Below are 23800 nucleotides of genomic sequence, written 5' to 3'. Positions count from 1 at the left end.
TACTGAGTAAATGGAGTCAACTGTTTGATTCATCCCATGTATCAGATCAAGCACGCTGCTTTAAATGATACTAAAGAGTTCAATCAAGCAGCAACCTCCAAGGCTGCAAAATGAAGCCAGTGTGGAAATGACAAAACTGCAGTTTATCGAATGACCACTTGAGGCTGGCTCCAAAACAAAGTAAATCCCCCATTATTAAAATGCACAACTTTACAGCAGAAATAAACATGTTTACAGCCTGGTTCACAAAACAGTTTAGGTTTCTGAAGCTTATTTCAACACTCACAGCAGCTGTATGGGGGTATATTCTTTTATAATTCACCTGTTTACATTTTATTAAGGCCCAAAGTTACACAATTAAGGGTATGTCACCCATCACTCCTCCATCTCATCCAAATATGGTCACTTCTGTCTCCAAAAACCAAATGAAGACGGCCAAAACGCCGAATATGAGGCTTCACAACAACAGTCCACAAACCAGTGGGTGACATCACAGCAGCTATGTCCATTATTTTATACAGTAAAAGGGTACAATGTGTTGTTATCCCCCAAGAACTCTTGTTATCATCAGGTTACACTGAACTTTGGTACCATTTATTAATCTCCTCATGTTCTAAATGGTCAAACCCATAAATTATAATATGAGGCCGATACTTAACCTAACGTGCCAGATGGTTTGTTACACAGAACTGTGTGAGAAACCGTCACTGCAAACTGTTGGCAAAAGGGCAGACACTTTCAAAAAAATGCTTGGCAGGTAATGAAGGCAGGAAGAACCATCTGTCTATCACCGTCTATCAGGGGCCAGTCAGGAGCAGAGGAAAATCATCTTTTCCATCGAGAAAATCCTTCAGTATCATTATTTGCTCTTTTTTCAATGAATGCTCTTCAGTTCTGATGTAACTGATGTAACTGCAGAATCTACAACAACCTATTTGGAAGTCGCCATTATTGTTTTGAACAAACAGTCGCCTTCCTGTTTCATCACACACACCTAAATCAAACCCACAGCTGTCAGCTAGCCCTTTGCAAGACGCTGATTGGTCCGTACCAATGGTGATGCTGACACAAACATGTTACTTGGAGCCACAAGGTGGATTCTTGTGTGCTTGTGTCTGTAACGTTTGCAGAAACTTAGTGATATTGTGAGAATCAAGCTACTGCGCAAGGCAAGCCCATACTAACCTTTGATTACCAAGTTCTGAGAACCCCAGATGATGTTTTCTAGGAATGCAACAATTATAAAATTCTGGCCATGTTTAAAATAACAACTTGGTTTAGCCGATACAAATGTTTTGCTGTTGTTACATATTTTGTTTTGTTGTTAAATATCCCCCCTTTTGAGCCATGGAAACACAGAAATGTTCATTATATATACCTCATCTGTTTCTAAGTCATTCAGCCCTTCATTACACATTACCATAAAATTACCATCTTTCACATAAAAACATTCTTAAATAACTGATTTAAACGCCTTTTTACTATATTGCTGTGAAAACATCAACAAATCCCTCCGTCAAGCAACTGTTTGTATTCAAGTTTCATGCCAAATACTACATTTACAAGATTACATTTGAACACATCATGACAACGTTATAATGTAACTTCGCTCAATACTCATTTGTACCGAAGAGAGCTTGAATGAATCATAATGTAACTCGATGTAACCTCCGTTAGCTGTCAGTTCTGGCTGCTGTTAACTAGCTCTCATCCTGACCGTCATAACAGATTTGTTTTTCACGATGTAGCATTATCAGGGAAAAATTAGGGTGTTTCCCCCTTCGCTTCGATAGTGAGTTTTCTGTATCCTTTCTTCAGGACAGCATCCAGAGGAAGATGTCTTTTTGTCTCAAACATGTTTTCTATTGTCCATGGGATGCCAAATTTTGCCTGTGCAAAACTAATGTGACACAACAGAAAAAAACATCGGCATCTGCCATCAGTGAATACCATGAATGCCATCTAATTTGCCAAAGGGCCAATGGCAGTTCACAAAGTGAATGTCAGCCAAAAACTGACGACCGACCCATAAATCTGTACAGCCTTAAAGTCTTTAAATTGCTTGTTTTAACTGAGCAGTCCAAAGCATAAATATTCAAAATGATAAATAACTCAGAAAAGCAGCAAATCCTCACAACTAATAAGCCAGAAAGTGCAAATATTTGTTTTGTCTGCTTAATGATTAATCAATAATTGAAAAGGCTTATTATTTCAGGTCTAGAATATTTTCTTTTGATCACAAAAACAGCAAGGCTAGGCACTGCAGACACACACACTGCATTGTGTTTATTACCTTGATGAAAAAGCAGTCTTCCCACACTACCAGCAGACATGTCATGAGAAAGCACTAAACTCATTAAGCGCCCATAAACCTGTAAGTACTATGTTTGGACAAAAATAATAATCTATCTCACGTGGTTGTACTAGTAATGCCACTGACGTTAAGACAAGCTTGGTAAACACACTTTTTGTATCTTATCTCAACCATTTACAGCTGCAGTGAGCATTCTACACAAAATGAAATGCTTCACATAATTCCTCTTAAATGTCAATGCAGAGAGGTAAAATGAGCAAGTAGATATGCAAGTATCCTTATATGGCAAGCAAGGATAAATACTAAAACAATCGCAACACCTGTACACAATCCATTTTTATGTGTTTGGTGGTTAAAAGTTTTAATTAGATGGCCTGTGTGGCGAGAATGCAAAGCCATCTGGGACCATCCGAGATCACAGGGACAGCAGATGAATAGCAACAGTTTCTACATCTCACTGCAGACTTTGTTGTGCATACCAATGGGCGGCTAACTGCATATTGTGATTATGATATTTCACAGTTAAAAGTTCCATTTCTCACATCAGAAAATCTCTCGACGGCAAAAAAGAGCAGTGATATTTTTGAGCAGTCAGCTCGTAGTAAGCTGAGGACTTGAAACCTTGACCTACTTCTTATCTTTGATTTCTAAAATTGTGTATTTGTGTGACATATCCAAGTCAATTGAGCAAATATGATATGATCACGCAGCTCTAATGCCAAGTGTAGTTATTATGATGGTGATATCTTAACTATCAGTTGTATAAAGGCAATCGGTTCACAAAGACAAAAAGAAAATATCCAAATGCAGCGTCACACGACCTTTAACCTTTTCCCCAAAGCTAATAAAATTTAATTGTGGCACTATTAATGACTGAAACTCAACACACACTGTAGCTGCTTCACAATATAGCCAATTATCTTTACTGGAATGCTTTCACTGTGAAGCAGCTGCAGCTAATGTTGAGCTTTAGTCATTAACAGTGGCATTAACAGAAAACTGGCATCCTAAAGGTTCGGCAATCAAGTTTCAGTGTCCTTCACTCGTTAGTCTTTGCACTCTCTCTCCTCTTGCTCTTCAGCAGCACTTTGACTCTGTAATGAGTTGTGTGTTTTTTAAGGCTTAGGTGGTAAAAATGTAATTAAGTCTGCTTGGTCCATTTAAGTAATGGCTACCTCCTAACATATGTTGATACAGAACAAGTGCAAAGAAGTCATAAGGTCTCGACACAGCAAATTGCTTGAGCCAATCTACACAGAATTTGGACTGCAGCTCTGACTCACGCGTTTATGGCTGCAGGAAAAAAAAGCTCTAACGCTCGCAGAAAAGGCTGCATAATCCAAAGCAGACGGACCCCTTATATACCGGAGGTCCTTGTGCTTAAATGAGAAACAGGACTGATTAACATTTGACCTTTCAATGTCATCCATATTCACCACTTCAATCAGCTGCACCAACATACTTTGAAGTAAAGACAACAAATCACACCAGGAATGGATAAAAATAGGCTTCTTGTGGTAGCGTGGGCCATTTTTAGGCCGTGCGTCTGTTTCCACTTTCCCCATTGCAGGGGTGCCCTGTAAAACATCGGTGTAAATGGTTTATAATGCCACCAGTGGACTCTGAAATGGGAGACCTGGTTTCAATCAGCAGTCAAATTGCTCCAACATTACCCTTGCAGACAGAGTAGTAAATCACTCTTTGCCTTTATGTGGCTGACGTTAAGGAACAAGCATTGTTAAAAATCCACCAAGCATACTACTAAGAGCAGCCTGCCTTTATGTGGGGACTGGATGCTAAACAGGACAATGGCGATTGCTTGCGGGGTCCCTATATAGAGGGAAGAGTAAAGCAAACTGATGTCTAAGCAGAAATTCAGCACACTTCCTATCTGTAGCTGAAGCTGAATTCAACAGTAACTAGCTTGATTTGCAGCTTTAAACTATCGTCTGGCTTCTGTGCCCCCCATGCCAAAGAGTCCGATCACAACCAGTTTGAACCAGTTTCCCTAGTTAAAAAGAGTTCTCGGTTTCTCTGTGCCAACGCCCTGACAGTGGGCCAGTGAGGCATCTCAGAGCAGTTATAATCCCCCATAAAGCCGAGAAACGCTGATCCCGCCCACCACAGACCAACACACTCAGGGCAAAACCTCTCATTATAACTCCGGGGCCCTGAAATTACCAAGATTTTACCCATATGGAAAGCATGAGAAAGCGTCAGTCGGGAGAGGGTTGTGCCGAGTGGTTTTTCAGTGTGTGGCCACAGAGGAGCTGGTTTTCTTTAACAGTGCCATTCAGCCCGGCCTCTGCCAGCGAGCACCGGCATACAAGGAAGCTGAGGCAGATGCTCTGGCTACTAGCCCCAGACCAGGCCTGCTAGGAAATACCCAACACAACTGCATACAAAATGCTCACACAGGCCAAGGATTTACCCGGGACAACAAACACAACAGATAGAGCATTGCAAATGTGAATAAACCCAAACAAAGGCAAAATTTGACACTGAAAAGTTGAAAAAGAGAATAGCACTGCCACCAGTGTTCAAAATGAAACACCAGTTACAGATGTCGCTCCCAAATTTACTGGCAGGCCCAGGGTTCCAGGACATTTTAATGGACAAAATTTCAAAACTTTTTCATGGCTTTTCAAGGAATTCAGTCATTTTTTTTCTTGCCCAAGTAGCCCAGTCTTTATCAAACATATCAGACTCCATCTCAGGGCTGGGCAACAATTTAATATCATATTGATATTGTGATATGAGACAAGTTGTTGTGTTAGATTTTGGATATCGTAATATAATAAGTGTGGTCTTTTCAGGGTTTTGAAGATGGCATTAAAGTAAGGTAAAGTTATTTTCCATACTTAGATTGCGCCCTTATTTGCCTTAAATTTGATTATTATTAATTAATCAATTATTTTTCAACTATTAAATTAATCGCAAACTAATTTGACAATCAGATCAATCGCTTTGAGTGATATTTTAAGAAAAAAAAGTCAAACTTCTCTGATTACAGCTTCTTAAATGTGAATTATTTTTTCTGGTTTCTTTGCTCCTCTATCTTTGGGTTGTGGACAAGACAAGACATTTATGGACGTCATCTTGGGGAAAGAGGTTTTTTACCATTTTCTGATATTTTTTACCAAACAACTAATTGATTAATCGAGAAAATAATCGACAGATTAATGGACAATGAATTCCTTGAATGCAGACCGACATCTAACCCAATTATATCCACATTACTGATAATTATTTGTCAAAATTCTCTTTGTCACACACTTACGCATTTTAGAGCAACGATACGTCGCCAGCTCCAGATAATAAATTTGCCATTATGTTCCATTGTATGGAATAGGTATGATAACAATTAATTGACAATCAATTAATTGGTTGCAATTACTTTAATTAAACATGTGAAATTCAACTGATTAATCGATAGACTATGCAATGCAAAGTATATGAAAAAAATTTTGCTGAGGCAAAATCACATTTGGTATTGTTACAAATAATGTTCAAATAATTAACCGATTAATTAAACATTAATCCTACCAATAATCGATTAAGGGAAGTGCTTACAGATTGCAACCCCTAGCATGGAATGCTATTCACAGAAAATTACTCTAACAATTTCTTACACAAAACAAAATTCCACGAATTTGACTAATTCCATGACTTTGTAATTGTGATTATTCCATGACTTTTCCAGGTTTTCCATGACCGTGAGAAGCGTGCAGGTTTTTCCATGAGAGGAACGATACCCAAAAAACAAGTAAAACAAAGAGGTATTCTGATGCCATTTATAGTTTATTTACATCCATATTGGTTATTTTAATCACAATCAGTTAAGAAACGGATAAAATGTACATTCTCCTCTTCATCAGTCTTCATACATCAACTAACCAAAAATAAATAAAGAGTAAAAAAAGGTCTGAAATTTCTTTTGTGTATCAGTTAAACCGCAAAACAAGCATTACAGTTGAGGTGGCTGCAATGTGAGCTAGCTGATGTATGCCGATTGTTTCTATGCAACCTAGCTTTACTCCTAACAGAAGACGTCACCAGCTAAGGGTCCAGGCTATTTCCTTTCAGGGGCATTCTTTAAAAAAACCAGACACCAAATGAACTGTTGACTCTTCTGTCAAGAAACAAAAGAAGAAAGCAACTTGGTGATCCATTGTGGGCCACCCTGTAATCCCTCCGGAGTCATGAGGATTAGGTCAAATAAGTCATGTCTTCTCTTGAATAAATTCTGGTTTCAAGTGGTTGGAGTAGAAAGTAGGACTAATAGCTTGCGGGAATGTGTCAGTATTCAGCAAATAAACACCAAACCATGTTAAAACATATTAGCATATTTTAAAGAAAATGCCAAAATGTTCATTGACTGCATAATGGCGTTCACAGTCCACAAAATGAGAGAATAAACAGGAGAATAAACACAGTAAGGAAACCCTGCAGCTTCCCTACAACATGATTGAGGAAAACCTTAATGCTTCAGCAGCATGGCACCTAACAGCACTGTCAACACAGCTTTAAATGATGAAATATCTATACAGATAACAACAGGTAACTGAATCCAAGATCCAAACAGCACCAGGGAGAGTCACTTGCATTATGAAAGAAATTACAGTGAGACTCCGCTGCTTAATCTGCATGTATTCTCCGGTGTCGACGGAATAGCCCTCATGCAAAAGCCGTAATATTTTACAGTATGCTGTCCCACTGAGGCCTCTGCTGTGAAAGCTACCACCTATATGACATTTTACTATTAAATTACCCTGAATCTAGAGCAGAAATACACCATGTCACTTTCTTTTCAGCAAGCAGGAGCCGAAGGTTAGAAACCCAAACATGCAGCAGGGCCTAGGATTCAGTTGCAGAAAGCCTCTGATGCAATTCCAAGAAACTAACCCACCCTGTATCATCCTGTTACAGTTTGGCTCATGGTTAGGTCTCTTCATTGTGTCTGTGACAGCTATAATCGGATTCATGTATTGATAAAGGATGGCCATGAGGCTACTTCAGCATGTCACTCTTGCTGCTTCCAATCCTTTCTTTAAATAAACCAAAAAAGGGCTGCGGGCTTGATGCAATGCTGTGAATCTCTCTGTATATCCACCCAGTGGGAAAAAAACACTCCCCCTATTTCAGATCTGTTCAGGAGGGCTTTAGGCTATCGGATGAAGTGGCGCACCTGCAAAAGCTGTCACAAAAAATGGCTTGACAATTAAATTACCTAATAGCTGATTGCTGAAATGCTTCTGCCTCAGCTGCAAGGAGAAAATTCATGACATCAAACCTGTCTCCAGCCAGTGCTGCAGTAATACTGATTTTTAAGGGCAGATGAATGACACATACATTACAGGAGATTTCTGAAACAGAAAAGGACGCAAGAACTCAGATACCTGTCTGTGGTGATATTAAATAAAGAAAGAGCAAAAGATTTCATCTGCCGGAGGCGCTCGCTGACATGGTCACGCACTCGTGCACGCGCACACATGAAGGAAAAGACAGGTTGGGAGAGAGCTATGACATCTTATGGCAAAACACATTAATATAAGGTCAAAAATGGGACAATGCAATTAGACAAAAAAATAGGGGTGAGGACAAGCTCGCGCACCACAGACCACCACAGCTGCTTTTTATTATTTCAATAGTGATTCTCGACAGATTTTCTGCTTGATTGAAGCTTTCATCCCTGCAAAGACTACAGCTACGTCAATGTGCTGACTGAAAAGTGCCTGCGCTCAGTTTATTGCAAACTCTGCGCAGGTTTGTGTGACGAAAACACTTGTGAAATAAGTAATTAAGACGAAAAGTGTGCCATTCACCTTCATTTCTGTGGTATTCGGTGAAAATGACCGACTATTTCTGCGAGACTCGTTTAAGCAGACACATAATTATCCGCTCACGTTCGGGTATTGAAATAAAAGTTGTTGTTAGCCGTACATTCAGGGTTAGCATAAATAAAAACAGCAACAAACTGTGTGCGTGGCTGTCTGGCGTTTAGCCGGAGACCTGGTTTTGCCAGACGGTGCAGACTTGCAATATTTAACCGTTACACCTTTAAAAAAAAACATTTTCAAAGTATTTCCTCTTCATAAAAGACGCTAAAAAAGCAGGCAAATGACTGCCGTTACCACAATATGAGCAAGTTCGCTAATGGCAGAGCTAAAAGCTGCGTCTCAAGTTCAATGGGGGACATTGAAAAAAAGATAACGGTGCACTTACTGAATCTCCTCTTTGTCACCGCCGTTGGCATTTCTCTCCTTCTCTGAACCACTAGTCCCGTCTTCAGTTTGCAGCAAGCACAAAAATCCACTTCATGTAATGAACAGCCACAAAACACGAGAGTTAGAGCCAACCCAGAGTGTAAAAGAAGACGGGCAGAAAAGATACGAGTCCACTGCCAGAGGAACACGAGGTCCTATCCCGGTCGGCCGACCGGGGTCGTGGATACTGGATCTATTCGTGGCAGCTCCCGTGTTTCGCTGCTAACGGGTTAACGTCAGCTCCGCTCAAGTGTTGAGTGTCGCTGCCTGCGCGCGTGAAGGCGAGAACAAATGTTATTTCTTCTCCTGCGAATGAATTTCTTCTCTTTTTTTGCAAGTTAATTCGTGAGTCCGCACATAGTCCTCCCCACAGAAGGAGCTGTGGAAGGTAGGGGAGTTGTTACGTCTCTCCCTTCACAGTCACGCTTCTTTCTGCCTCTGTGGTGAAAACACATACAGGTCGGTCAGCAGGATTTTCGGATTCACTCGGCTACACTCGCCGCTGTGTCCATTCATTCCTGCCCCTTAAGTCCTGCAGCCTCTGAAAACATGCACCAGACACATGACTCAAACCCGTCATTATTTCTCTGTTTGCGCCATGCACCTGCTCAAAAGAGACAATGAAACCACATTTGCAACGAGGAAACTCTGCCTTAGGTGATGTTAGAGGTAAAAAACACGATATAGAAAATGCTGGAGAGCCAGTGGTGGAGTGTAACTAAATACATGTACTCAAGTACTGTACTTAAGTACAAATTTGAAGTACTTGCAGCCTAATATTTTCTTTGCATGTCACTATACTTTTAACTAACTACATTTCAAAAGAAAATATTGTACTTTTTACCTCACTACATTGATCTGAACGCTTTAGTTACTTTCCAGGTTAAGATTTTTGCATAAAAATTATATGAAGAGTACTAGATATGATGTTTTGTTATGAATTAAATATCAAAACATTCAATGCAAGTGTAGCTGTAATGATTGGTTGATTAATCAGATGATTGGCAGGAAATTCATTGCAGACTATTTTGATAATCATGTAAATCTTTTTCTTTTTTTAGGTTTTTGGGTGTTTTTTTATATAATTTTGAGGTTTTTGGGTGGCTGTTATTTTCTTTTTTTTCTTATAATTTAGATTTTTTTAAGATGTTTTGGTTGTTGCTGTTTTTTAAATAATTTTGAGTTTAGGGGGTATTTTTCTTTTTTTTTTTTTTTTACAATTTTGAGTTTTGGGGTGTTTTTTGAGATGTTGCTGCATTTGGTACTTTTATTATAATACTTTAAGCACTTTTCCTGCATATACGTCAATCTTACTTAAGCACATTTTAATGCAGAAGTATTTTTACAGTGTGGTATTAGTACTCTTACTTAAGTAAAGGATCTGAATACCACTGTTAAACACAAACTACTTAACAAACTCACTCAGTACACGAGTGGAATTAAATATTTCCTCATTTTCCTGGGGAGCCCCTCCAGCTAATTTAGTTGGTCCCCAGGCCCCTCTCTGGGAGCCTGTTGCAATCAGCAAAGTCATGAATCATCACTGAGAATAGAAAAATTATAAATACTGCCCTATTATTTATATTTTCTAGAGCAATAAAATGCATCTACAGCCCCTCTCCCCATCCTCATTCTTGTGCTCACCTTGTGAATTCTCAGGACAAGACTGTAATTTATAATTTATACGCGCAGGCCAACTTTCTGGCTTTTTTACCAGTACTTGAAATTGTTTTTTTTTTGTTTTGTTTTTTAACACAGCCATGGGAAAAGGGTTGCAGAAAATATTCCCCACAGATCAGTGACACAAGCATGTTAACAAGCTATCTCAAACCAGAATAATAATACTGTAATGGTTTTGCAACTTGTTCACATTTGAATATTAAAAAAAGATATTAAAGGGGTACTTTGGATATTTGTAAATGGGGTTGTATGGAGTACTTATCCAAAGACAGAATATTACAAACAGCAAACAGCAGTGAACACGACCCTAGTTTGGAGAAACAGGTTGGTTCAACATGGAAGCTAAGCAAGCTACAGCTTTGGAGGGGTCAGCAACAAAACATATTATAGCCACTTAAAAAAATCAATATCAGTTAAAATGTACTTTATAATGTGAGTGTTTTCACTGCTTTAGGTTAATGTCAGATGGTGGTGTCCAGCAGGAATACGAAGCCATTATATTGCTCCTCTTCAAATTCAGACTCCTCTAAGAAAAACAGTAATTTAACATCACTGAACACAAGAGGTGCTGGTCAACCGCTACCTTGATCAGTATTTTCTTTGTGTTTTTGTGAGACTTTGGTGTTTAAAATGGTTAGTTCAGATTCACCAAAGTCACAAAATTTTGCAAACTAACGAACAGATCAAAGCAGCAGTTAAACCAGCAGCTCATTTGCTCAGAGATGCTAAAATGACAGTTTTCTCAGTGGAGTCTGGTGGACTGGACAAGAGCACAGATGGAGAACTGAAGCTGTTAACGGCTTTCACTTCAAAATGGTCTGTCTGACAAAAAGGTAAAGCTGTGAAAATACATAGAGCATACACATTAACTGATGATGACTTTTTTGGGGTGAAACGTTTTTTGGTGGCTAAAACATGTTTAGTTGGAGGCCCCCATCCACAGCAGTGTATTGCTTGGCTTCCATGTTGGACTCGCCTGCTTCTCCAAACTGGAGGCATGCCGACTGACATCTGCTGTATGCAATACACTGTCTATGAATGAGTACAGCATGTAAGTGTTGTTAAAAAATCTTCGGTTTAAAAAGTACATGATGCATAACCAAGTTCACAATTTGATAAATACAAGGATAAATAATGTAATTTCTTAAGGTAAAAATGTAAATCTCATGTGATTAAGTTGATGTGTAAAAGGTAAAATGGACATGATTGCTAAGGCTGAAGCTCCTGAGATGTTAGTTCATGGTTTCCTTACATGTATCGCTGTGGAGACACGAATGTCCATGAATAGACTGTGTATAGTGCAGTGTGGAGCATGGCGTGGAGGATGTCTTGCTAAGCTCGACGTTTTGTTTGTTAATGTCTGCTGCCGAAGTGGACGATTGGAGAGCTGCCAAAGGACTTTTAAGGACTTTGAGAAACTCTTTTCATGTCAAGTAGTCAACAAGGTATTTTATTCCACTTTTGTTGCTCATATTTACACTTGCTGCCATTTTTGTATTTTTTCTTTCATATTACATTGTGTACAATGTGTTGATGCATTCTGCATTATGTATATTCCTACAAATAGTTTTCACAGCATGATAAGGAGGGGATACTTCAGAGAGACAGAAATGCCCAATAAATGCCTGTTTGAGAGAATTGATTTGTGTGTGTCTGCATCCCCACTTAAAAAAATCAGAACTATCCCTTTAAGAAAGACCTAAAGCTTTGCAGTCATTTCACTTAAACTGTGATTTCCATATTTGCAGATGGTATCAAAAAAATACATCAAATCTAACCTTGGCATTTCCAATTTTAATGCAACCAACTGGCAATCAAGGACAGATTTGTGGAACTACAGAATTCATAAGTGAAGCGATGTAATGGGCACAGAGAGAGGGCTGTGCTTACAGTGCAGCTTGGCTGTTAGTGCATGAGCACTCAAGCGACTCGGCTGAACGTGCAGGGCATGGATGCTGTGACCCCCAGTAATGAGGACCTGAATATCTTTAGGATTTTGACATCCCATCTACTCCGCCTTCTAACCTTACCATGATCAATCGTTAGCTTGGCAAAACTCCCGCTGAACTGCAGCCCGGCTATCCGCCACACCTTCCTAATGACTGGTGCAAATGACGTTTACACAAGTTTTACCTTGTCGTAAATGTCTCTTGCAATCGGGCGATCTGGGTTGGTGCTCCGCTCGCCACACACACACACACACACACAGGCACACACTCAAGCAGACATACACATACACATTAAGTACATGTTGCAAAATGAGTTGCTATGTGACCTCAAAGTGAGTGAAAGGGAATTCTGTTCCTTTTAGGTTACAAATGATAACATTGGACAGTACACAATGTTCCAGGAACAGGATCCTGTCAGACAAATAAGAGACCCAGCCAGCGCTATTACACTCAGAGGAAAGCCATTGTGTTGATACAACAACCATCAATATGTAGGTGCCAGACAGAGAAATTGGTGCATGCGCTCAATAATGCTGTTACGTATCTCCTGTGGCCAACACCAGACCTGTTTTTCAGCCGCAGACATCTCATGCGGACAGTGGAGCAGACCTATAAACAACCTTTGCCTGTGAAGGTCAAAGAAGATGTCTTGTGCTGTTTTTTTATTTTTTGTAGCTATGGTGCTAAAGAGTCCGTCGGGGCCAACCAGGCTTTGCCCTTGCCAGATATTGAATAAAAGCATCCACCAAAGAACACTTTTTCTACCCGAAGCACCAAACGTTAGCTGAGCAACACATTTTTGATGGCACTTGGTGTTGAATCATACATAACAAACTTATTTCCATCCAACTTGGCTTCACAAAAATCTGCACACTTTTGCACATGGATGTCAATTATTTAATTAAATTAAGGAATGCCATTTAGGATCTTAAAACTAATTTTTTTCAGTCAATTAAACAACTTATATCCATCAGAGCAATTGAACAAAACTCCCACTCTAAACTACTTCCTGCTATTAATTATTGCTGCAATTTGGAATAAATGGTTGGCTAAATTACTGCAAATCAAAAAGGATCTGAGGTACCGAATCAGCCCCCCAACCATAATACTCCTGAAATGAAGCTTCATACATGGTTCCCTTTATCAGCTGTTCCTCCTTATTAATTTTTTTTATTGAACTCTATGGGGAAATTAGTTGGGAAAAATTACTTGTAAAGAGATTTGTTTCTATCACGAAGCCCCTGAGTTGGTGCTTGATGGTTTGAAGGATGATTTAATGCTAGTGCAGTTACTTTTCTGTCCATGATCCATATTGTAAAGAATCATTAAGAGCAGAATGTAGACCGTGAGCACATTTTAAAAGAGTAACTGTACTGTCTCTTTAAAAAGAAACTTGTGTGGCAAAGAAATAAGACCAACACATTGATTTTCATGGTGACTGAGGATATTTTGATGATGTGTTAAAAATAAATGTGGCCATTTGCTGTATGGTACCACATTTCACTCCCCCTGGTGGGTTATAAGAAAGAGTATGTATTCACTATACAGCCCTCTGAGCAAAAATACAAATTCCCACAAGTCTGAAACATTTACACAATCAGCAGTAGGCGAACTGCATGCTTGATTATCCTTTCTCAAGAGGTATGACTGCCAGTGTTGCAGTGATGGTGGTATGTGGCCATATTATCCAAAATGTATATTGCATATGCACAGGTGTTGTATCCTGGATGAGTGCAGCGGGGGAACTAAGTCATTGTTATGCAAGTCACAGGTACATCTCAAGTCTCTGCACTCTCAAGTCTCAAGCAAGAGGCACCCTCCGAGGCTGAAAAGAAGCCAATGAGGAAGCGCCAAAAACTGAAGTTCTTTGAATGGCCACTTGAGGCTGGCTCCAAAATGGAGTAAATCCCCATAGACCCCCAAATGAAAATGCCCACCTCTACAGCAGAAATAAACATTTTTACAACCCGGTTGGTCTCTAGAGCTAATTTCAGCAGTTATGACAACATACGTAGGTTCCCAAAGTTATGCATATTTAAGGTCGGGGTGACAGGCTGTCTGAAAGGCATTGCTACAGTCTTAGCCAGATCTACCTTTCGTTCCTCCACAGCTCCGACCTCTCTTGTCCAAATATTGTCTATTCATGCTCCATACAAAACAAGATGTGGACAGCCGAAATGCAGAACTCAAGGCTTAAGAACAGAAATCCACAAACCAAGGGGTGACGTCATGATGTCTACATCCACTATTTATACAGTCTTTTGTCTCAAGTCAAGTCCTAAATCAAGGCAGGCAAGTAGCAAGTTAAGTCCAAAGTCCTAAACTTTATATTTCAAGTCCGAAACAAGTCATAATGCACTCCTCACCAAATGTAATACCATCTTAAAACAGAGTAATGACATATTGGATATACAAAAATCATTAATTCTTTTTAAAAAATTGTATTTATTTGTTAAAATGTTAAGTTAACTTAACCATAAAGTAAATGTATTGCTGACATTTTACTCTCTAGCATACAGTGCTATTAACCATTGTCGCTACAGAATGAATTTGGGATTTTTTTACATTTAAAGCGAAAGTTGAATCCAACTTTGTGATCAGACTGTCAACCTTTTCACCCCTGAAAATAAGTGTTAGTGTTATATTTTTTGGTGAAAAAATGTCCCAGTGTTCGATAATTAACAGATTTAGCATCAGCATGTCATCAGCATACATTGATTATTCCACCCTGTGACAGTGTTGCATGAGATAAAAATGAAATCCCTCAGTACCAACACCTGAGGCAAATTGTATACATCAAACTGCTTAAGAATATGGTCTACAGAATATACCTAGAATATGGTTTACACATATCTAGGATGCACATCTCAAACAACAACGCTGAATTTAATTAACTTAATAATCAGTGGCAGTGGTTCACTCTGAAGTCAACGGCATATAATTTTGATGTGAATGACTATTATTAAGATGTGTTGTCAGCTGTTCGGTGACAATTTTATTAACACAATACACCATTATTGGCTTATTGGTTTATAAATACTGGCCCCAGAGTAGTCTACACATTCATTGGCAGGAATGACAGCCACTTGTTTCTATGTAATAGGAAATGTGTCCTTATTTCTGAAGGGAGGAACTGCAGTGTGTTTTCTGTCAAAGTGACGAGCATCATTGGTGTCGAGTTTTTCAAGGAATTAATTTTGTTCGCATGTCCTTCATCAGTTAGAAAACAAAGACTGATATTAGAATTTGATGTTATTTTCAGACAACTTGAAATATTTTTCCCGCACAGTCTCCTGAAAGAAACAGAGTTGGTACAATTGCTGCCCTCGATTATTCTCCCCTTTGCCCGCATCTGCTGTAAGATGTTTGATATTTTTCCAGAATAGTTTACAAGTCCCTTTTGCCTCATTTATAATTTTAAGATAAGTGGATTTTCGTTAATTTCAGTTCAAAGATAAGAGTTTCTCAGCCCTTTTAAAATCATATCATCTCTGTTTGATCTTGATTTTGGTTAGTGGTACATCAGTGTTATTAAATCAAGTTAGAATCTGCTAATTCCTGGATTTATTTTTCGCCTTTTTTTTTTTTTTTTTTTTTACCAGAAATAGTTTAATCATGAGGCTGATTGGGGTTGTTAGTGTGTTACAGCCCATCATATCATTAAAAAACATGAGATGTTCCCATTTTATTTTAATCAATTAATTCAAAGACACATCATGCGTGCTGTAAAAGTCTTAACCTATTTTTGTCAGCTCACTTGCAATTAAAGTAACGTTTTTTATCATAACATGTACTAACTCATTTCGTTCACAGAAAAAATGGTTCCCCAATAAGAAACCTCACTATCAAGCTTTCTTTCATTAACAAAATGTGAAATATGGATCACTGTGCCATTTACTGTTATAATGCTACACATAATCTATATTTTGTTAATTATATCTTATAGAAAGGTGTGTTAAAACAACAAAACGAAGAAAAAAGGGTTGATAAATAATGATCAGGGGACCTTACACCGACTCCAGAGCAGGATGCTTTCATCTTATAACTGTTGCACAATTAACGCAGGATTCAATGAGGCAGGAAAACAGTTAATGGAAGTTAATGATGAGAACACACAGAGCTCTTTGTATCATTAAGCAACACGCAGTCAAACATGTTGATGATTGCGGTTTCTACCTCAGCGGCTGGACACAATGAAGGCACAATTTCCAGCAGGTCCTTGTGGAGCTACTGCTGCAGCACCTTGCCGCATTTCTTGAAAGGAAAGTGTTTCTTTGTGAGAATAAAGTCACAGTCAGCACTGAGCAGTGTGAGTAGTGTGATAAGTGGTCATTATAATGTTTTTCCAGTCTTAATTTCAGGCTTAAAATGCATGTGTGAGATGCAGCAACGATGACACATAAATAAGCAGAAAGAATTTACTGTAGTTAGATTAACATAAAAAAATAGAATGTAGAAATCTACCAGGAATATTCAGTGATTAAATGCTGTTAAATTTTTATGTTTCTTAACAGATTTAATATATTTCGTCTATGTTGGCACGTATTTTCTTCATCTTTGATTAACTACAAATAGGCATATCTCTCAACGCAAAAAGCAGAAAAACAGTTAAAACAATCTCCTAGCAGTGACACAGTGGGGTTACATTTGTATTCTTTAGAGTAATTGCCAATAATATAGATAATAACATCAATAATAAGACTTTTGAATATGAAAGCTATGACAATCGCTGAGTAAAAAATCAATCTGTTCATTATCAGTGGAGGAGATTAGGTTTTGTCTTGACAAGGCAGCTTAGAGTTTGTCTCCTCTCTTTCTTAACAAGCTATTCATGTCTGATATCTATAGTACTGATTTATCATGCAAAGATTTAAGAAAATTCCCTTTAAGGGTCCAATTGTAGATAATAGGACGTGATCAACTAAAACGCGTTTCCCCGCATCACAAGCACACCTCTTAAGCCCTGAGAGAGTGAGAGAGAGAGAGAGAGAGAGACATGAATTATCTGAAATACTCTGCTCCTTCAAAGACTGGAGCCACAAGAAACACAGCAGCATTTTCACAGAAGCTATATTTGAAAGGGGGAATGCAGAGAAACGAAGAGGAAGAGACAGTGGTGGCAAGAGGGAGAGAGAGAAAGAGAGTGGTGGGTTGGAATTGGATGAAGGACACATGAGCTCTCATTGAGCTGGCAACAGTGAAAAGAGCCCTTGGTTATTGAAAAAAGAAGAAATCAAAGGCAGAAAATTCCTGCAGAGGGATGGGGGCAGAGAAACAAGCCTGTCCTCCTCATCTTTGTTTTTTTTTTTTTGTTGTTTTTTTTCACAGTGTGGTTAGAGTAGTTAGCCACTCAGCAATAGAGGAGAGATGCATGGTAGCCAGCAGGTTGGCGAGGCCCTTGAGCACAAGGATCTGAGAAGGAATAGGAGGCGACACAGCACAAATTGTTTTATATATTCTGCAATGTGGAGTGTTTTGCTGAGTGTTGAACTCTGCTTTTGCAGGAAAGGAAAACAGTGACACTATATACAGTATTCCCCTTTTGCAGTGCAGCACTTCCGAGCACAACAAACATGCCATCCTGTGTGATGACGCACTAATTATTCACAAAATGTTAAATATATACTGCAGGACATGACAGAACACGCAACGCCTTGCACAGTGTGTGTCATGCATGGCTCCTGCTCTACCTCACTGAATATACTGCACATGTAAGGACAATAACAGCAAGGTCATGATGTGGTGTTGCACAGGATACAGCGCAGAGTAATGTGTGCAGCATGACAGCTAAGGAATAGAAGCTAGTTTTATAGAGGGGGTCATCTCGCGGTAGCCAGCTGTTACAGACGTGAGTCGGTCGTGATGGATGTGACGGACAGGCATTATCCCTCTGTTTCTTCCTGCCATCTCTGTCAGCATTTTCCCTGCAGCAGATTGGGTTCCACAAGTCATCCCTCACAGACCATCGCTGGGGGAATCTGCTGTTTCAACCGCGCAGAGCATCCCATCAGACAAATGGATATTAGCTGGTTAATTTTTAATTCCTGAGATGCAAGGGAGCCGCGCTCTTTCATGGCTGGAAGGAGAGCTAATGGGCCCGGATTAGGTATCACGGGCGGATATCTGGGAATGGCCCCCTGGGAATGTTGTGTGGGTCTCTCCATTGAACACCATTAAGAGTCTTAGAGTAAGGCAGAAAGCCTCTCAAAGACACACTGTCCAGCTATTGACCTTTCGGAGGCACAATGGAGGTCCTCACTGAGGAGATATTGAGTGGATGCTGAGAGCGGTTCATTAAGCCATGGTGGGAGTAAAAACATGGTTGTTGATAAAGTCTGTACCCGATCCAACACAGCCAGACATAGATTTCTGTTTCCCACCAAACAAGTGCCCGAGCCCACCAAGAGAGATCAAACTGCAGTATCTGCATGCTCAAACAATGGCCGGTTCACTGAGAGGCTGCGGTCGCCTTTGCACCGCTGAAGACAAACCCTGCTGCGATCATCAATGTATTCACACAAGACAAAGACAGAAGAGTGTAATCAGTTGACTGGCTAAGTGCACATCAAGCCGCTCCCTGGACAGATAGATTCAAACACCTCAGCCATGTTTTCCGTGACCACCTAAAATAATTTCCTTGCTTTCAGTAGGATTGGCAGTGATGATTGTTTTTATTGACTCAGATGTTCCATTAGGCGAGGAGCTGCTTGGGGTAAATGGCTCCTGACAGCAGCACAGAGCCGGCTGATGATGCCCCGTCACTAGACCTCACACCAGGGTTATTAACTGGCCGCCACTGCTGCAGAGCTCCAGCGCTCCCCTGACAGTGACATGTACACGGACAAAATTTAACGCCGTCTTCCAGCCCTTCCCTTCTCCTAACAGAGCACGGGGGAAAGCAGAGGACTAAGGATGGGGATTTTAGATTCAGAGGAGGTTTTAAAGACGGAAATTAACTGAGATCTGGGGGAAATTCATTCATTCATTTTCTTGCGGCAAGTGAAGACAGAAAGACAAAAGACACAATTCAACAGTGCATCACAACAAATAGCATTTGGTGGTTTGCATAGAATAAAACACCTGTTTTGTTGTTCTCTGCTGTGTTTTAAAGAGAACTGAAATTGCTACACCAGTCTATGTAGCGATCCAAAAAGCTTGAAAACATCTAATTATCACCTGAGGAAATAATGTTCTGCTCTTTTTCACATTTTTGGAAAGAGAGTGGTAATTTGCATCAACATAAAATAAAAAATAAAAAAATTCTAATCTTTGCTTCATCTCCTGATTAATTGTGAAGCCTATACAATGTAAGAAAACTGTGAAAAGTGCCTTTCCCAGAGCCCAAGGTGAAAATTGCTTGTTTTATCAAAAAAAAAACAAAGATATTCAAGGGTGTTACAAAACAGAAAAAGCAGCAAATCTGAATGTGAGAAATTGGAATCAGTGAATATTCAGCTTTTTTGCTTGATCAATAACCAAGGAAAACATATCAGTGTGTTTGGGAGAGTGGGTTCCTCTGCAAATCCCATACACTATGGTTTCTATTCTTTTTTGCAGCGTACTATGCAAATCCATTAGCAGTCTGTTGAAAGTGCTGACTGATTAATAGAGTAATGGCTCATTCATGCCATATGTTAGATACGTACAGGAACACAGATAGAGCAGTACTACCAGAAATCTCTGGGGCAGTGTAGCGTAGTTCAAGAAAGATTCAACCACAGGACACGGCGAAGACATTTTAAAAATGGCAGGATGGAACAAATTGATAGTGAAAAGAATTATCCAACTACATGTCACGCTGTATTTAATGACCCCACGTACTACCGCTGTCTGCGCGGCTGCTTCTGTTAAAAGGTACATTATTATGGCTTCTTCCACCGCCGCCTCATTTGTTGCTGTCAGGAACTTTTGACTCTGCCCTCTTGTGCCATCCAATAGCTGTATCTATGCTAACATATGATGCAGGCAGGTATGAGGGATTGACATATCTATTTTCGTATGTAAAGGGAATATAAGTAAGGAAAATTAAAGCCAATTCGATGGTCAGTCAATTGCTTTTTGATGCTAGTGCTAATGCTGTATGATTGTCATGCTGTACCTGACGTAAATAAATAGAGGCCAACGGGAGCCAAGAATGGTACGAAAAATACATTATCATTTTTTTCTATTACACTATTATTACTTGAAAAAAGCTACAATGAAAAGTACCTGTGACTCGTTGTAAGTGGTGTAAAATCATAGACTATTTAATAGAGGAAGTAGCTATTATGACATTACTGAATGGCTTATGGACTTTGAAGCCAAGTCCGGAATTTTGTCTGGCATCATGTTGGTTTTTTTGAAGCCACAAGGCACCATAATCCAATGACAGGCTGGAGCTGTGGGGGAGAAAGGGGCGGATCTGACTCACAGACCTGTAGTGATGCCTCACTCATGCAACCTGCCATTAAATATGAGTCATTTGGGGCCTTAATAGAATGTAAACAGGTGTGTTGTACAGAATTAACCCCGTGCATTTGTCATGAAAGTTAAAATAAGTTACAGAGATCTAAACTGTTTTTTGCACCAGACTGTTTATTTCTGCTGTAAAGTTGGGCATTTTAACATGGGGATCAATGGAAGGTTACTTTGTTTTGGAGCCAGCCTCAAGTGGCTGGTTGATGAACTACAGTTTTTGGCACTTCTACTTTGGCTTCATCTCTCAGTCTCAGAGGTTGTCTCTGAAACATGAAAAACACTGGCCTTGAAGAAATTACTCAGATAATTCTCTACAGACAAAATGGTTGATAGACTCATTATTTCAGTGCAAATTTGGTGACTAACAGATGTTATGATGTCTTGTCCAACAACAGGTGAAGGTGAAAATGCAGTATATAGCAGCAAAGCTGTATCCTGCAGAGAGACTGCAGAGAGGTGACTCTCATTCAGTTCAGGCTCATCAGAAAAACTAAAAAAGAAATAGAAAAAATAGAAACCTAACTGACAACTGCAGTGGAAACCTGTGGTTATGTCCACTGCCATTTCACGTCAGGGTGTCAGCTATAAATCGAAATGCTGACTAGTGTGTTTACGAGGATGTCACCTCATCCTGTCAGCCGAGCTCCACTTGGGAAAACAGACATGCAGGTGTAATGCAGTAAGTGACAAGGTGCACAGTTGTCCAAATTGGGAAAACACGCCTGCACACACATACACGCTCGTGCCTTGTCAGCATTTACTTAATTCACACACACAAAACTCAGAAGCGCTGTCGCTCTGTGAGCACTCCACCTGTGTGAGGCAGCGTTACCGCCTGTGGTAACCAGATAGAGCCATGCTGTCACGCAGGAGTGATTAGAGCCTCCTTTTATAATCTCCCTCCTCTGTCCTTTCTCCACACATCATTACGGTAATACAGCAGGCTCTATTACCCCTCAGCACCCCGTCAATGCCCCACCGCCACCGCCTCCCTCAAGCCTCCGAGCAGGCCTCGGAGGGGTGATGATGATGGCGGGTTAAGGCAGGGCCCAGGGTCCCTGCAGCATGGCAGCTTTAATTTCACGCTTTGTTAATGTCCCCATTGCAAGTGCTCGTCCTGCCCGATGCCCTCCACAGCCCCAACCAGGGTCGCATCCGTCCTGGCTGCCCTGTGGTTGGCTCAAGGACTGCGTCCAGGACGAAAGCTGGGAACTCTCCTCTCTTTTTTTCTTTCTCTACAACTGTCGCCCATTTGTTGAAAATCTCTCCCTCACAACCTCCGCCCCCCGCTTACCTTTATCTTATTCTCTACCCGTTGTGCACTCTGTCACTGTCTGTTTCACTCTCGACCGCCCCCTCTCTCATTCCCTCTCACCCACGTCGATTATCTCTCTTCTATTGCAGTCTCTTTCTCGTTCGCTGCCTTCCTCTCTCTGGTAAACAGCTCTTTCTCTCAGCTCAGCCCACTCTCGGCCCATTCACTGTATCTTCCCCGTGTTCTCTCTCACTCCACCTCGATTGCCGCTCTTCATCTCTTTCCCTCTTTCGGTCCCATTATCTTCCCCTTTAATTCCGACACACTCTGTTTTCATTCGGCTCTGCTCACTGTCTCAATTTGGATGAACACGTCTCATTGCATCTCTCCCCCTCTCTCTTCCTCTGTGTCTCCATCCTCAAGCCTCCATTTACACACTGTACCATCTGTATTTGCTAAGCACTGAGAGGCTGGGAATCATCATTCTGTCAACCTGCTCCTTCTGCATGAGTCGGCAGCCACTTTGAGGCGTCCCGAAAAATGCCACCGTAAGCACAAACTTGTTGAACCGTAGTTTTTGGAGTCAGCTTGAATACTTTCCCCGAAGGGGTGAAACAAAGGCCTGCAACCTGCAACTCCATTCTGTCTCAAAAACATTCTCCCAAACTATCCTGTTCTTCCACAGTTATTTTCATTTTTTTATTTTGTTTTGCATACTGATCGGCACTAGAGTTACATATACTGTAGTCACTGTAGTTTTAAACACTAACACACCGGAAATAACAGATGAGACTAAAATTTCCCAAAATGTCGAAAAGTTTACCTTTTTCGTCACTGGGTATATCGCCTATAAGAAAGCAGTTTACATTCTCCAGAGTGCTGATACAACATGGTGTTTACGCCTGTAAATATACACAGTAGCTGGTTGATTAAGCTATAGAGATAATTTCGAGGCTGGTGTACAGACTCATGCAGATACCAATTATATGATGCCACTTTTAAAGGATGATTCCAGCTTTTTTTCATGTGCAGTGGAAAAAACAAAACATTTTAGCTGCACTCAGTATCAGTTTTACCTCCAAATAAAGTGGTTAAGATGGTCTACTTAAACTGTTGGTGTGTTTACAACTTGTCCAATTGTCTTTTTGCTTTTTGTTCACAGATCTCAGCGAATATTTTCATTAGTAAAGCATCCCATCAGTGATAAAACAATAGGAAAAGCTACAAAAACAAAACCGATGTCTCAATATACTGTAATTTACCTCTAATGGTCCTTGGAACTGTGAAGTCACACAGCTAATTCTATTTCACAGCAGTGTTTTCCTCAGAATTTGAATTTAATTGTGGCAATGGATGACGACGGGGGTGAACCTGCTCTAAATTGAGACTTTTTTTGTGGGTCTGTGAATGCAGCACAGGCAGAGCTTCTTTTTTTCCTCAGCAGCAGTTTGTGGAGTTTGAGTCGCGGAGTGGACAGAGCTGATCAGATCAGATCAGATCGATAGATAAGAGGAGCAGCTGCTTCAAAAGGAGTGAATGCAAACTTTTAGACCTGCTGAAACTTAACTTTCACTTAATTTTCAATGCTCTGCGGCTTCATTTATGCCCAGAGTACGCTCTTCGCTCTGAAAGATGCAATGAATAACCAAACGCTCCAACACTGGTTCTAATGAACCTGCCTAGAGCAAAAACAAGGTGTGCCAGAGCTTCTTTTATCCCAGTTGTATGTGTGTGAGATAGATTTTAGATTGTATACTTTGCCTATTACTTACTTATTTACCTAGTTATTTATTTATCTCATCTTGAATTATTTATTACTATGTATTTTATCTATTGCTTCTGCGCAGCACTTTGTTTGACTTGACAATGCATTTACTGT

At 40.1% G+C, this 23800-nt stretch overlaps 1 protein-coding gene across 1 annotated transcript in view; it reads right to left on the bottom strand.

Annotated features, from left to right (window-relative positions):
- Positions 1-9004, bottom strand: part of LOC121951030 (receptor-type tyrosine-protein phosphatase F) — a 214120-nt gene extending 205116 nt beyond the window's left edge. Inside the window, exon 1 of the mRNA XM_042497199.1 lies at positions 8540-9004. The gene's annotated coding sequence lies outside the window, so the exon portion shown is untranslated. The remainder of the gene's footprint in view (positions 1-8539) is intronic.
- Positions 9005-23800: the final 14796 nt, after the last annotated feature.

This window comes from Plectropomus leopardus, chromosome 12 (genome assembly GCF_008729295.1).
Source record: "Plectropomus leopardus isolate mb chromosome 12, YSFRI_Pleo_2.0, whole genome shotgun sequence".
Taxonomy (NCBI): domain Eukaryota; kingdom Metazoa; phylum Chordata; class Actinopteri; order Perciformes; family Serranidae; genus Plectropomus; species Plectropomus leopardus.
This window is presented reverse-complemented; position numbering and strand designations above follow the sequence as displayed.